The 12,132-nt window shown below is 37.8% G+C and overlaps 1 protein-coding gene and 1 long non-coding RNA gene across 2 annotated transcripts in view; both read right to left on the bottom strand.

Moving 5' to 3' along the window:
- The window catches only part of LOC106872408 (trimeric intracellular cation channel type 1B.1), a 42,455-nt gene that overhangs the window by 15,588 nt on the left and 14,735 nt on the right, over nucleotides 1–12,132 (bottom strand). The gene's annotated exons all lie outside the window — the stretch shown is intronic.
- The window catches only part of LOC106872410 (uncharacterized), a 23,818-nt gene continuing 11,745 nt past the window's right edge, over nucleotides 60–12,132 (bottom strand). The window contains exons 2-3 of the long non-coding RNA XR_008264774.1: nucleotides 4,198–4,262; nucleotides 60–1,761 (exon numbers count right to left, since the gene is read on the bottom strand). This is a non-coding gene — a long non-coding RNA (uncharacterized LOC106872410). The remainder of the gene's footprint in view (nucleotides 1,762–4,197; nucleotides 4,263–12,132) is intronic.

Below are 12,132 nucleotides of genomic sequence, written 5' to 3'. Positions count from 1 at the left end.
CATACATACATACATACGTACGTGTTACGTTCATACATATATACACATACATACACACACACATGCACACACTCATACAACAGGCTTCTTTCAGTTTCCATCAACCAAATCCACTCATAAGGCTTTGGTCAGCCTGAGCTATGGTAGAAGACATTTGGTCAAGGTGACATGCAGTAGGACTGAACCTAAAACCATGTGGTTGGGTAGCAAACTACTTACCACACACCCACAAGACATGGATCTCTATTAAATGCTATCTTCAATAAACAAATGAATGAGAAATTTTGTTTTTAGTTTATTTGCTCTTAATTTTTCTTGCAAGAGTTTCACTGGAAACAAGGTAGCTGTGGATCCATGTTCAGGCATAAATCTAATTCTATTGTCTTGTATTAACCACACCAACTCCCTTTCATTACTATTTTCACACTTAAGTCTCTGTAATACCTTTCTCTAAAGCCTCTCCTTTGCCCTTGTCTCAGTTTATGTCGATACTGTTATACTAATCACAGAGGATAAGGACCTCTCATTACCTAAGTACTTAAAATAGATTCTACACAACCTGATATTTTCACAATCTCAGCAACAATCTCTGATAACTTCTACAGCTTTCATCTTTTTCATGTTATCTCATCACTATGGATTAACCTCTACAGACTTACTTCTCATAATGACATTTCCATGTCTTCCACCAAATATTATTTTAGAAACCAAGAGTGACTGTATCATTTAAATACACTTCTCAAACAATGACATTCCATGTCCTTGCAACTCCCAACACTGCAAGCCTCTCAAACTAACTTTCTCTTGGCTAACTAAGCCCTGTTTTATCGCTAACCATCAAGTTTATTCGTATTGTTCATTGCTACCCAGGTTTTGCTACTCCTTCTATGCATGTTGCTTAGCTCTTATAGTCTTATTTCCAACACTAAGGCTACCACGCTATTGCTCACTGCCTGACTGGCCAACACACTGGTTTAGATAAAGAAAAAGCCTGTAACTTACAGTAAAGTGTTCTTTAGAATCACTTGTCTTCAATGTTGTAGATTAACTTTTAATTAAAACTTTGTTAAGAGATGTAAATCACCCAAAACATGGATACATGGCCTTGGAAGCCTTCTACCACCAAGCAATAAAGAAAAGTTTCAGAGTTTTGATAAAACAAACTCACATTTAATACATTAACAAGGTATTAGGCTATCTCTTAAAACTATTTGATCATCATCATTTAACATTTGCCTTCCATGCTGGCATGGGTTGGATTTGAGAGGAGCTAGCCAGGCAGAAGACTGCACCAGACTTCTGTGTCTGTTTGGCATGGTTTTTATGGCTGGATGCCCTTCCTAACACCAATCACCCCACAGAATGGACTGAGAGCTTTTAATGTGACACCAGCAAAGAAAATTTATCTATGTATAGCATTTTAGAAAATATTAAAAAAAAAGAAGAAAAAAAAACAACTTTTAGCTAAAGGGTACATTTATAAATAATATGAGAGCAGAGAGTAACAAAACTACTGACAAAAATTAAGACAAAGCTTGGTGGACAGGAGTTAAATAGGTATAGCTTACTGAACATGCATGCTAGCAGCTGAAAATGTTTATCTGCAGGTCTAAGTACTCACCTCAATATAGGCCAGCAAATATTTCATCTAGAAATCACTTCTTAAATTAGCTGGGTCAGACTTAGTTATTTTCACTATCACTAAACTCTTGATAACAATTCACTCGAGACCACCTTTAGATCTATGATATAAACTTCCTGCTTTAAAGTAATTGAAATTTAAAAATTTTACATAAAAAGTTAATGTTAATTTGTGTTTCAAACACTAGCTTAATAATTAATTATTTTATTAAATCCTTCATTATTTTCAAAACTAATTAAAACAAAAGTAGAGTGTTTCAACAGAAATATGGTAATAGAAGGGTTAATGTCTAAGCTAGCAAGATGTTCCATCTTGATTTAGTGTGCAGATCAGATTTAACTTCAAACATTAGCTATTAATTTTTATTAAGAAAATAAAAAAAACTGCTGACTTATTTTTCTGGGATCAATAAAATAGATGTTAAGTGTCAATATAATCATCTGTATCTTCCCTCAAAATTTATGGCAATAATAATAATAATCCTTACTACTATAGGCACAAGGCTTGAAATTTTGTGGGAGGGGACTACTTGATTAAATCATCCCCAATGCTTCACTGGTACTTAATTTATCGATCCTGAAAGGATGAAAGGCAAAGTCAACCTCAGTGGAATTTGAACTCAGAATGAAAAGACGGACAAAATACCATTAGGTATTTTGTCCAGTGTGCAAATGATTCAGCCAGCTTGCTGCCTTAATAATAATCTTTTCTACTATAGGCACAAGGCCTTGACCCCAAAAGGATAAAAGGCAAAGTTAACCTCAGAACAAAGGTGAATGAAATGCTGCAAAGCATTTTGCCTGGTGTGCTAACGATGATCATAATAACAATAATAATAATCCTTTCTTGTATAAGTAAGCAACCTGAAATTTGGGGGAGGGGGTTAGTCAATCGCATTGACCCCAGTACTCAACTGATACTTATTTTGTTAACCTCAAAAGTTGTAAGGCAAAGTCAACCTTTGTGGAATTTGAACTCAGAATGAAAAGACAGATGAAATGCTGCTAAGCATTTTGCCCGGTGTGCTAATGATTCTGCCAGCTTGCCACCTTGATAATAATAATAATAATAATAATAATACTATTATTATAATAATACTATTATAATAATAATAATAATAATAATAATAATAATAATAATAATAGTAATAATTGAACATTAGGTTGAAAAAGAAAATTGCCAAGTGAGATTTAAGCAGGAATAGTTTCCTATTGCAAATTGCTGCAGAAATGTGAAAATTCTAAAGGATCAGCAAAAAAATGCCAATAAATATACAAATAAAACAATAAATGTATAACCAACTAAAAGAAGAAATTTTTTAAAAGGTGTTTAAGCAAAATTATAGGGAAAAAATTTAGGAATAAAGAATGTGACATGTTTTATTCATGGTTATTAACTGTAGGTGTTTAATAATGTGTGTGTGTGCTGTTTCTGTTACATCAACTATACACATGCATCATACATACTGACATCAAAACACACACTCACAGCACTGCAAAAGATTCTCTGAAGTATATTAGTGAAGTCAGCATAGTGCTACCTTCCTGGTTGCCTACATTGACTTGATAGACACAATGATATTAAGGTCAACATCAATATAGCCTTGCAACATAGAGTGCAGTATGTTTGTAGTCTATAGGGTTAGCAATTACATACTATGGTATTCACCCAAGTAAGTACGTAAATATGAAACAAGGTGGGGAAAAAAATAGTACTCGAATACCGGAGGTAGAGTAATATGCTTTATTATTAAAGCTATAAAAACATCACAAAAATATCACAAAAACTGCTACGCCATTCTTGATCACAACTGCCCAATGAACGGGAATGTGAAACTATGAGTAGCAGTTTTTTGTAATATTTTTGCAGCTTTAATAATAAAGCATATTAAAATGGTATTTATATAGTTGTAAAGATGGTATTTCAATGTAGTATAGTAAACGTGAACAACATCATAAATATATAACATAGTATTTATACAGTGTAGTGATAGCCTGTGTTTCAATGCAGTGTATAGTACAATTGCCATGTAATGGGTTTGCAGCTGTAATATTCATATTATAAAGTTTTAACTCTAGAGTAGTGTGCTTGTAAAGTCAAAATAGTGTGATATTAATGTTGCGTTTTAGTGTGTGTCAATGCACATACATGTAAGTGTGCATGTGCGGCCATGTGTGCATGCATGTGTATGTACATATTTAAGTATATATGCAAGTGTGTGCATATGCATGTGGTATGTTGACTGTGCATATGCATGTGGTATGTCATTTCGAGTGTAGTGCAACAGTTGTGTTACCTGTCATGTAGAGGAGAGGATGCACATCTAATGCATGTATTGTGTGCAGCACCTTGAGTAATACTTACAGGCAGGAGCAGTGGTTGAAACCAAGATGAGAAAGAAATGGTAATTTTAAAAAAAATCCTGACCCACAAAGAAAATCGCTTGGTTTTGAACCTGAGAATAAGCAAATAGGTGAATTATAGAGGGGGGGAGCAGTGTTTATACTGAAGCAGTGTAGCACCATATTGCAATGATGCTAGTGCAATAGACCTACCTGTTGCTGCACATGGACCCAAATCATGTCAGAGAGCCCAGCACAAAAAGAGCAGCTGCTTTCTCCTGTAGCCAATGATGGATAAATAAAGATTAGTGAAAGACAGTGACGATAAACAGATTAAATGTTCAACATGAATAACTGTGTTGGGAGAATATTGTAGAGTCTCTTTTTTCCTCGTAGACAGACTACAATACAAGGCCAGCATGATACAGAAAGGTTTAGATTCCAAACAATATCTACCTCAAGGTAACCATTTATGCAGCTAAAATCTAGACCCATCCTATCCCAGCCAAGCAACAAACCAACCATTGAAGTATTTTACTTCACTAATTGTGTACTGAATATCTGAAAAAGGCTCTCAACTCCTGATGCCCCGATTTACCTAGCTGTAAATAGATACCAAGAGTTTTGTTAACTTTCAGTTACTATACTTAATACTTCACACAAGCACCTAAGAAAGACACGATTCTAGGTGAATGGTTGAAATAAAATATTTAAAATCAAAACACTATAAAATCCATATAATGTAATATGCAAGATCCATAAATGAATTGAGTTTATTGGAAGCTAGCACCATTCTCAGAGTTACAGAAAACTAGAGTGGACTCAACCATTCATAGTTGTGAATAAACCACCTTCAACACACATTACCACTGAAATCTATGAGACAATTCACTGTACTGAACACCAAAACCTATATTGTGAGAAAAAATAGGAGACTTTTTGATCACATGACATGTTAGAAATAGCAACAATATCTCTCAAATCATACCTTACCATCATATGTAAGAAAAGGAATTCATTAAACATAGATGCTCCAGAAAGATAAGATAGTCATGGCTCAAAAATCAAGGCTGACCTAGGACTAAACAACCAGGACTATAACAGAAACAAACAGACTTGATAGTGGAGAGAATACAATATACCCAAACTGCCATATACCACTCAATACTGTGATCAAACTGTGTTTACATACCAGAATATGAAGTACGATCTTTAGCTAAACAAAGGTGGGTTACACTGAATAGCTGAAAATCATAGGTTTACTTGATCAGAGCTGACCTAGATTAGACAATCTCACCAACTCACTACAATTGTAAACAATCATTCACAGGATCAGTCTTGGAAGCCCTGCAACAATTACAAGAATAGTTATTTCTTTTTGACTAAAATCATTTTAAGAACATGCAATTACACTAGGTACAATAACATCAAAGAGATAAAGAGATTATATGACTGGATCAGTGAATGTCAGAAAAGAGCATCAGTATCTTTAGATGTAAAAACTATCAAATGGTCTCAAAGCAGACCTGAATACAAAAAATAGAGAATGAGGCTGTAATGTTTTTTTGCATTTTGGCATATAGGCACTGGCATGGTTGTGTGGTAAGAAGTTTGCTTCCCAACAACATAGTTCTGGATTCAGTCCTACAGCATGGTACCTTGGGCAAGAGTCTTCTGACCAGGCTGACCAAAACCTTGTAAGTGGATTCGGTAGACTGAAATTGAAAGAAGTTCATCATATAAGAAAGAGAGAGAGAGAGAAATTGTGTTTGTGCCTTCTCATCTTGACAAGTGATAGTGTCACTGTCATACGAACAATATCCATTGTCAATATTTTCTGAAAGTACGTCTGGTCATGGGGAAATATTACCTTGTTGGGAATCAGATGAAGGTTGTGATAGGAAGGAAATCCACCAAGAGAAAATCTGCCACAAATAAATTTCATCCAACCCATACAAACATAGAAAAGTGGATGATAAATGATTAATTCTCTCCTTGCTCATCTATTTCCCACAGTTGTGGGGAAATAAATTAGAAAAGAGAGAATTCCAGATGAAAGTTCTGAAAGCAAAAGATTTGGAAAGGAAAGACCATTATAATAGTAGCAGAAAAGGCAAAGAGAGGAAAGAGCATACCAGTAGATCAGAGGCTAGAGGCAATCAGTTGGGTGGCCTTTTTCTTGGATGTCTGTAAGTGCTAACGTTCAATGCAAAGGCATGGCTATGATAGGAACAAGCATGATTGTGTTGTTAAGAAGTTTGCTTCCTAACTACATAGTTTGGGGTTCAGTCTCATTTTGTGGAACTTTGGCCAAGTGTCTTCTACTATAGTCCCAGGCTGACCAAAACCATGTGAATGGATTTGATTGACAGAAACAGAAAGAAGCCCATCATATATAAATATTAGGTTGTTCCAAAAATAATGGCCACTCTAAGTGTTGTGTTTTGAAATGCATAGTATTTTATCATAGTATTTTAATTATATTTTAGGTGAATTTCAACATACTTAATAATTGATGTATGCTGTTTAATAATTTTCTACTTATTTCAGACAGAAAACATTCTTGAAGCATAGGCGTCCTTAATTATGAACATGACAAAAAAGGACCCTCACTTACTTCTCTTGCAGGAGTTCACACTTGGACACAATGCCTCCCAAACTGCTGCCAATACTAACAGAGCATGGGGGAGGGGTCCACAAGTGATTACACAGTATGAAGGTGGTTTCAGAAATTCTGTAGTGGTGATGAGAGCCTTGAAGATGAAGAAGGTAGAGGACAGTCATGCAGTCTTGACAATGAACAATTGAAAGCAATTGTTGAACAAAACCCATGTCAAAGTGTCAGAGAAATGCCTCAGGCATTTGGTGTCAGTATTGCAACAGTCTTAGGCAATCTGCAGAAGATTAGTAAGGTGAAAAAGCTCGATAAATGGGTACTGCACGAGCTCAATGAAAATCAAAAAGTTGAGCGTTTTGAAGTGTGCTCGATGCTCTTTCTGCTAAACGCTAAGACCCTTTTCTTGACCAAACAGTCACTTGTGATGAAAAGTGGATCCTTTATGATAGCCATAAATGACCATGTCAATGGCTTGATTGTGATGAGTCCCCCAAACATTTCCCAAACCCAAAGTTGCATTAGCAAAAGATTATAGTGACTGTCTGGTGGTCTGCAATTGGTGTTGTCCATTACAGTTTTCTAGAAGCCAATCAGAGCATTACAGCAGAGGTTTACTGCAAGCAGCTCACTGAAATGCATGCTCACTTGTGAAAAATGAGACCTGCATTGGTGAATCGGAATGGCCCAATTCTGCTCCATGATAATGCAAGGCCACATGTTGCAAGAATGACACTGCAGAAACTCAGAGATTTGCAATATGAGACTTTACCACGTCCTCCATATTCTCCTGATCTTTCACCCACAGACTTACCATTTTTTTAAAGCATTTAAACACATTTTTAAGTGATAAAACTTTCACGTCCAAACCAGGTGGAATCAGCTTTCAAAGATTTCTTAGCATCAAAGCCAATAAGTTTTTATCAATGATTGATGGCAGAGATGCATAGATGTTCACAGCTCATACTTTGACTAATCAAAACATTTCTATTGTTAATTTTTCCAGAATAAAATTATGTTTCTGAAATCAGCCATTATTTTCGAAACAACCTAATATCTCTCCCTCTCACTCACACAAATGATGATGAGGAGGATGAGGAGTATGAGTGAGTGTGTGTGTATGTGCACACGCATGCGCATCTCCTTTCCTTGGCATTGCATGATGGTTGTAAAGAAACATCACCATCATACAGGTGGTGGTGTTTGTTTTCAATCTTCTATGTAAACAGGTCTGGTCATGGGTAAAAATACTTTGCTTGGAAGCAGATGAGGATTTGCAACAATATGGGCAACCAGCCATAGAAAATCTATCTACATGAATTCCATTTGACCCACGCAAGCATGGAAAAGTGGACATTAAAATGATTAAAAAGCAAACTAGGAATATTAGCCATTCATTGACTATTATTTTAATTCGTATTTCATTGTCTTCAATGGAGCAAGGAGAAAAATCACTAACTAAAAGTATAAGAATGTATATTGGTTAGTGAAGAAGACTAGAAATGTTCAGAGAATAAATTACTGTTAGACACTACTCACATGCCTGTTTAACTACGTCTCCCTTGTTTCTAACTACAAGAGATCTTTGTCTATTTAAGCAAGCACTGCATCCTACAAAGTATGTGCCTCAATAATTACATTGTATTTCACATGCTGCGTACCCTGACAGTTAATCTACTCCACAGGTTACATACGCCAAAAGACAACACTCCATGAAAGAGCGATGCTAGAGCTGTGAAAAATTGCATGCATTAATTTCAACCCAACTTATTGGTAACTGCATTGTTCCTTACCAGGTAACTAACATCTGACTGTTCAAAGAAGACTTCAAATGTAACTAGTAGTGACTTCTGTGGAAAATGGACAAAATTTGGCATCATCGTGTTATCAAGTATCTGCAGAAAAAGGGTTTAGCCATCAAGGACATTCATACAGTCATGGTTGCTACATTAGGAGATGATGCTTCAGTTTTATCAACAAGGCAAAAACTGGTAGCTGAATTTAGGAAGAGAAGAGAGAGTCTTGAAAATGACCGAAGGTCCTGACACCCTGCCACTGCCACCACCAAGGAAAATATTGATTGTGTTCACCACATGGTGATGGATGACAGGCTATTGACTATAACTCAAATAGCCAATGCTATTAGCATGTATTTTACAAATGAACTTGGCATGATGAAAGTTTTTGCTTGGTGGGTGTCATATCTTCTGACATCTGATCAGAAGTGCACCAGGCTGATTACATCACAAGAAAATCTGACATTGTTTGAGGTAGATCTAGCTGGTTTCCTCGAATATTTCCTAAGCTAAGTTGAGAGTTGGGGGTCATCATTTTAAGTTAGAGGCAGAGAAACAATCCATGGAGTGGAAACACCTCCTCTGTTCCAAAGAAGGCCAAGGTTGTTTCATCTCCAGAGAAGATGATGGCCTCAGGTTTTTGGCAAGCAAAAAGTATTGTGTTTATTGACTATTTTCAAAAGGGCCATACCATCAATGGAGAGAAATATACCAACTTGCTGAGACAGTTACAAAAGGCAATTAAGACCAAATACCTATGAAAATTTATGAAAGTGGTCTTGTTTCATTAGAAAAATGCTCCAGCACACAAGTCCTTGACTTCAATGGCTACTGTGTGTGACTGTAGCTTTGAACTGGTTGATGTGGACCACAAAGGGGAACAATGTTAAAAATAAACTCATTTGGTTAGCCTATGAACCTTTCAGCTGATCCTTATACTTGCTCAACCAAGCACTGTGACAGGAATGTGCATTGAAGTCCCATCCAAGTCAAGCTGGAGCATAACAAACTTATGAGTTGGAATTTATTGTTTCACTGTTAAAGAACTGGAGGTAACACTTACCAGATAATGGCATTCATTGTAAATATCAGACAACATACATTTAGGTATATCTACAAATCCAGTGTTATCTAGGGTTGAGTGAAACCCCTTCCAAAAACATGATCAAAACAAGAACAGGAAGTTTATACAAAGCACATCACTTACTATGCAAATGATGTGTCCTGTGACCAAGGCAGAAGGTTAGGTTAAGGAAATGAGAAGGATAGAGGTGAATAAGAAATGGAGGAGACAGGGGAAGAAATGGGAGTAGGGAATGATATAGATGTGGGTGAAGGTTATATAATAGGCAGGCACTGGTTAGGCTGTGTAATTAAGAAATCTGCTTCTCAACCCCATGGCTTTGGGCTCAGATCCATTGCATGGCACCATGAGCAAGTTTCAACTATTGCTCCAGGATAACCAAAGCCTTGTGAATGGATCTGGTAGGTGGAAACTGAAAGAAGCCAGTTATACATATATCACACACATGCATATTTATGTGTATGTGTGTGTGCACGCACTTGTACGAGTGAGTACTTGTGTCTCCTTTTCCTTGACATTGCATGATTGTTGTAAATGAAAGCCATTCAATTCCAATATTCTGCAAAAACATTGTCTAAAAAGATAAAGATCCGTCCTGAGTCATATACACTCATAAGGCTGGTTTTCTGGTTTCTACAGTGTATATATTCTCTACCTGGATGGGACACTGGTCCATCACAGAATTACCCATTTTTGCCAGCTGAGTGGACTGCAGCAATGTGAAATGAAATGTTTTGTTCAAGAACACATGTTGCCTGGTCCAGGAATTGAAACAATCTTACGATCATGAGTCCAATACCCTAACCACTAAGCCACACATGTCCACCTTGTTTGAAAACAGGTAAGGGTTGGTAACAAGCAGGGTAGCCAACCATAGAAAATCTGCCTCAGTAAACTCCATCCAACACATGCAAGCATGGAAAAGCAGACATTAACACAATGGTGGCGATTTTATTTATATTATATATATATATTCTGAAAATTTATTTCGGGAATGCAAATGTAAATATTCCAAGACATGCTGATTTATGGCTGAGACCCAAATTGTAGGTAACCTTTGAACTTTCCCTGAAATGAGACGCCAAAATGCAGCTGTGTTGAATGCTGTGGGTGGCAGTTGCAAACAATTGTCATGAAAACTGAAATGCATGTGCATTTCATGGAGGTTACAAGTATAAAAATCAACTTGAACCGCGTTCCTGACATTCGTAATTTAGACGCATCAGGTATGACATGATTGTCAGCAGTGCAAAGAGAACAAGCTATCAGTCAATTGCAAGCAGGGCAGCATGCTCTGGTTGTTGCGAAAGCTTACAATGTCCCTGCAACAGCGATACAACAGTACCAACAGCACTGCAGACTGTGCCCACAGAGGGTGCCCCTGGGTGGCCACGCCCCAGCAGGACCACTTCGTCCACCTGCAACACCTCCATGATTGCTTCAGACTGGCCAGTATGACAGGTCGCGAAACCATTGGCACTGGACAGCGACGACATGGTATGACATTGACTGGCAGCCAACATCCTGCGTTGCCGTCGTCCTGCTCAAGGGCCTGTCCTCATCGCCTGCCACCATCAGGCATGACTACAGTGGGCTACACAGCACTGACGGCATCAACAATGGAGGTCAAAAGTCTTCTCTGACGAGAGCCAGTAATGCGTTTCCACCACAGATGGCAGAGTGAATGCTACAGAGACGCATGTGTCATGGAGAGAGAGACATGTGGGATGGCCAAAGCATCATGGTTTGGGGTGCTATAGTTCTGAATCAGAGAATTAGGCCCTGTGTGTTTCAAAATGTTGGTGCAGGCAGATGGAATGGCATCACAGTGCAGCACTACATTGACCAGATCCTAAGACCTCACATAGTGTCCTTCATCATGCATTACCATAGCTATGTGTTCCAGCAGGACAATGCTCCCACTCACATATCCAGGGTCAAGATGGACTTCCTGCATCATCACATCAGAACCATGCTGAAGCCAGCTCTCAGCACAGATTCGAACTAAATTGAATACCTGTGGGATGAAATCCAGAGACGGCTGAACCATGTGGTCCCGAGGCCGACAACTTGTGTGGAACTAGAGGCAGCTTCTTCAGGATGTGGGCACAGGTGCCAATGGCTTTTGTGAACCATCTCATGCACACCATGTACTGATGGGGTATGGCCATTTCGAACACCCAGGGAAGGCATACACAGTATTGAACATGTCACACCCTACAATCTCGATGAGCTGGATCTGCCCCCTACTAGAACACATGACAACAACCCATAGACTGTGGTCAAAGTGCATCCAAGAAATTCACTTTATCAGATTTATCAAAATTTGTCTCAGACGTAATGAAATTAAAACATATTTCACAGTTCCACACATCTTGCATTCCTTTTGTGGTTCAGTGTGTGTACATATAAATATATACATATACACACACACACACATATATATATCATCATCATCATCATCGTTTAACGTCCGCTTTCCATGCTAGCATGGGTTGGACGATTTGACTGAGGACTGGTGAAACCGGATGGCAACACCAGGCTCCAGTCTAATTTGGCAGAGTTTCTACAGCTGGATAGAGTGTAGTGGGTGCTTTTACGTGTCACCCGCACGAAATGGTGTCTTTTATGTGCCACCCGCACAAGCCAGTCCA

This window comes from Octopus bimaculoides, chromosome 8 (genome assembly GCF_001194135.2).
Source record: "Octopus bimaculoides isolate UCB-OBI-ISO-001 chromosome 8, ASM119413v2, whole genome shotgun sequence".
NCBI classification, from domain to species: Eukaryota; Metazoa; Mollusca; class Cephalopoda; order Octopoda; family Octopodidae; genus Octopus; species Octopus bimaculoides.
Note: the sequence above shows the minus strand (reverse complement) of the source record. Positions and strands in the feature narration are given on the sequence as shown.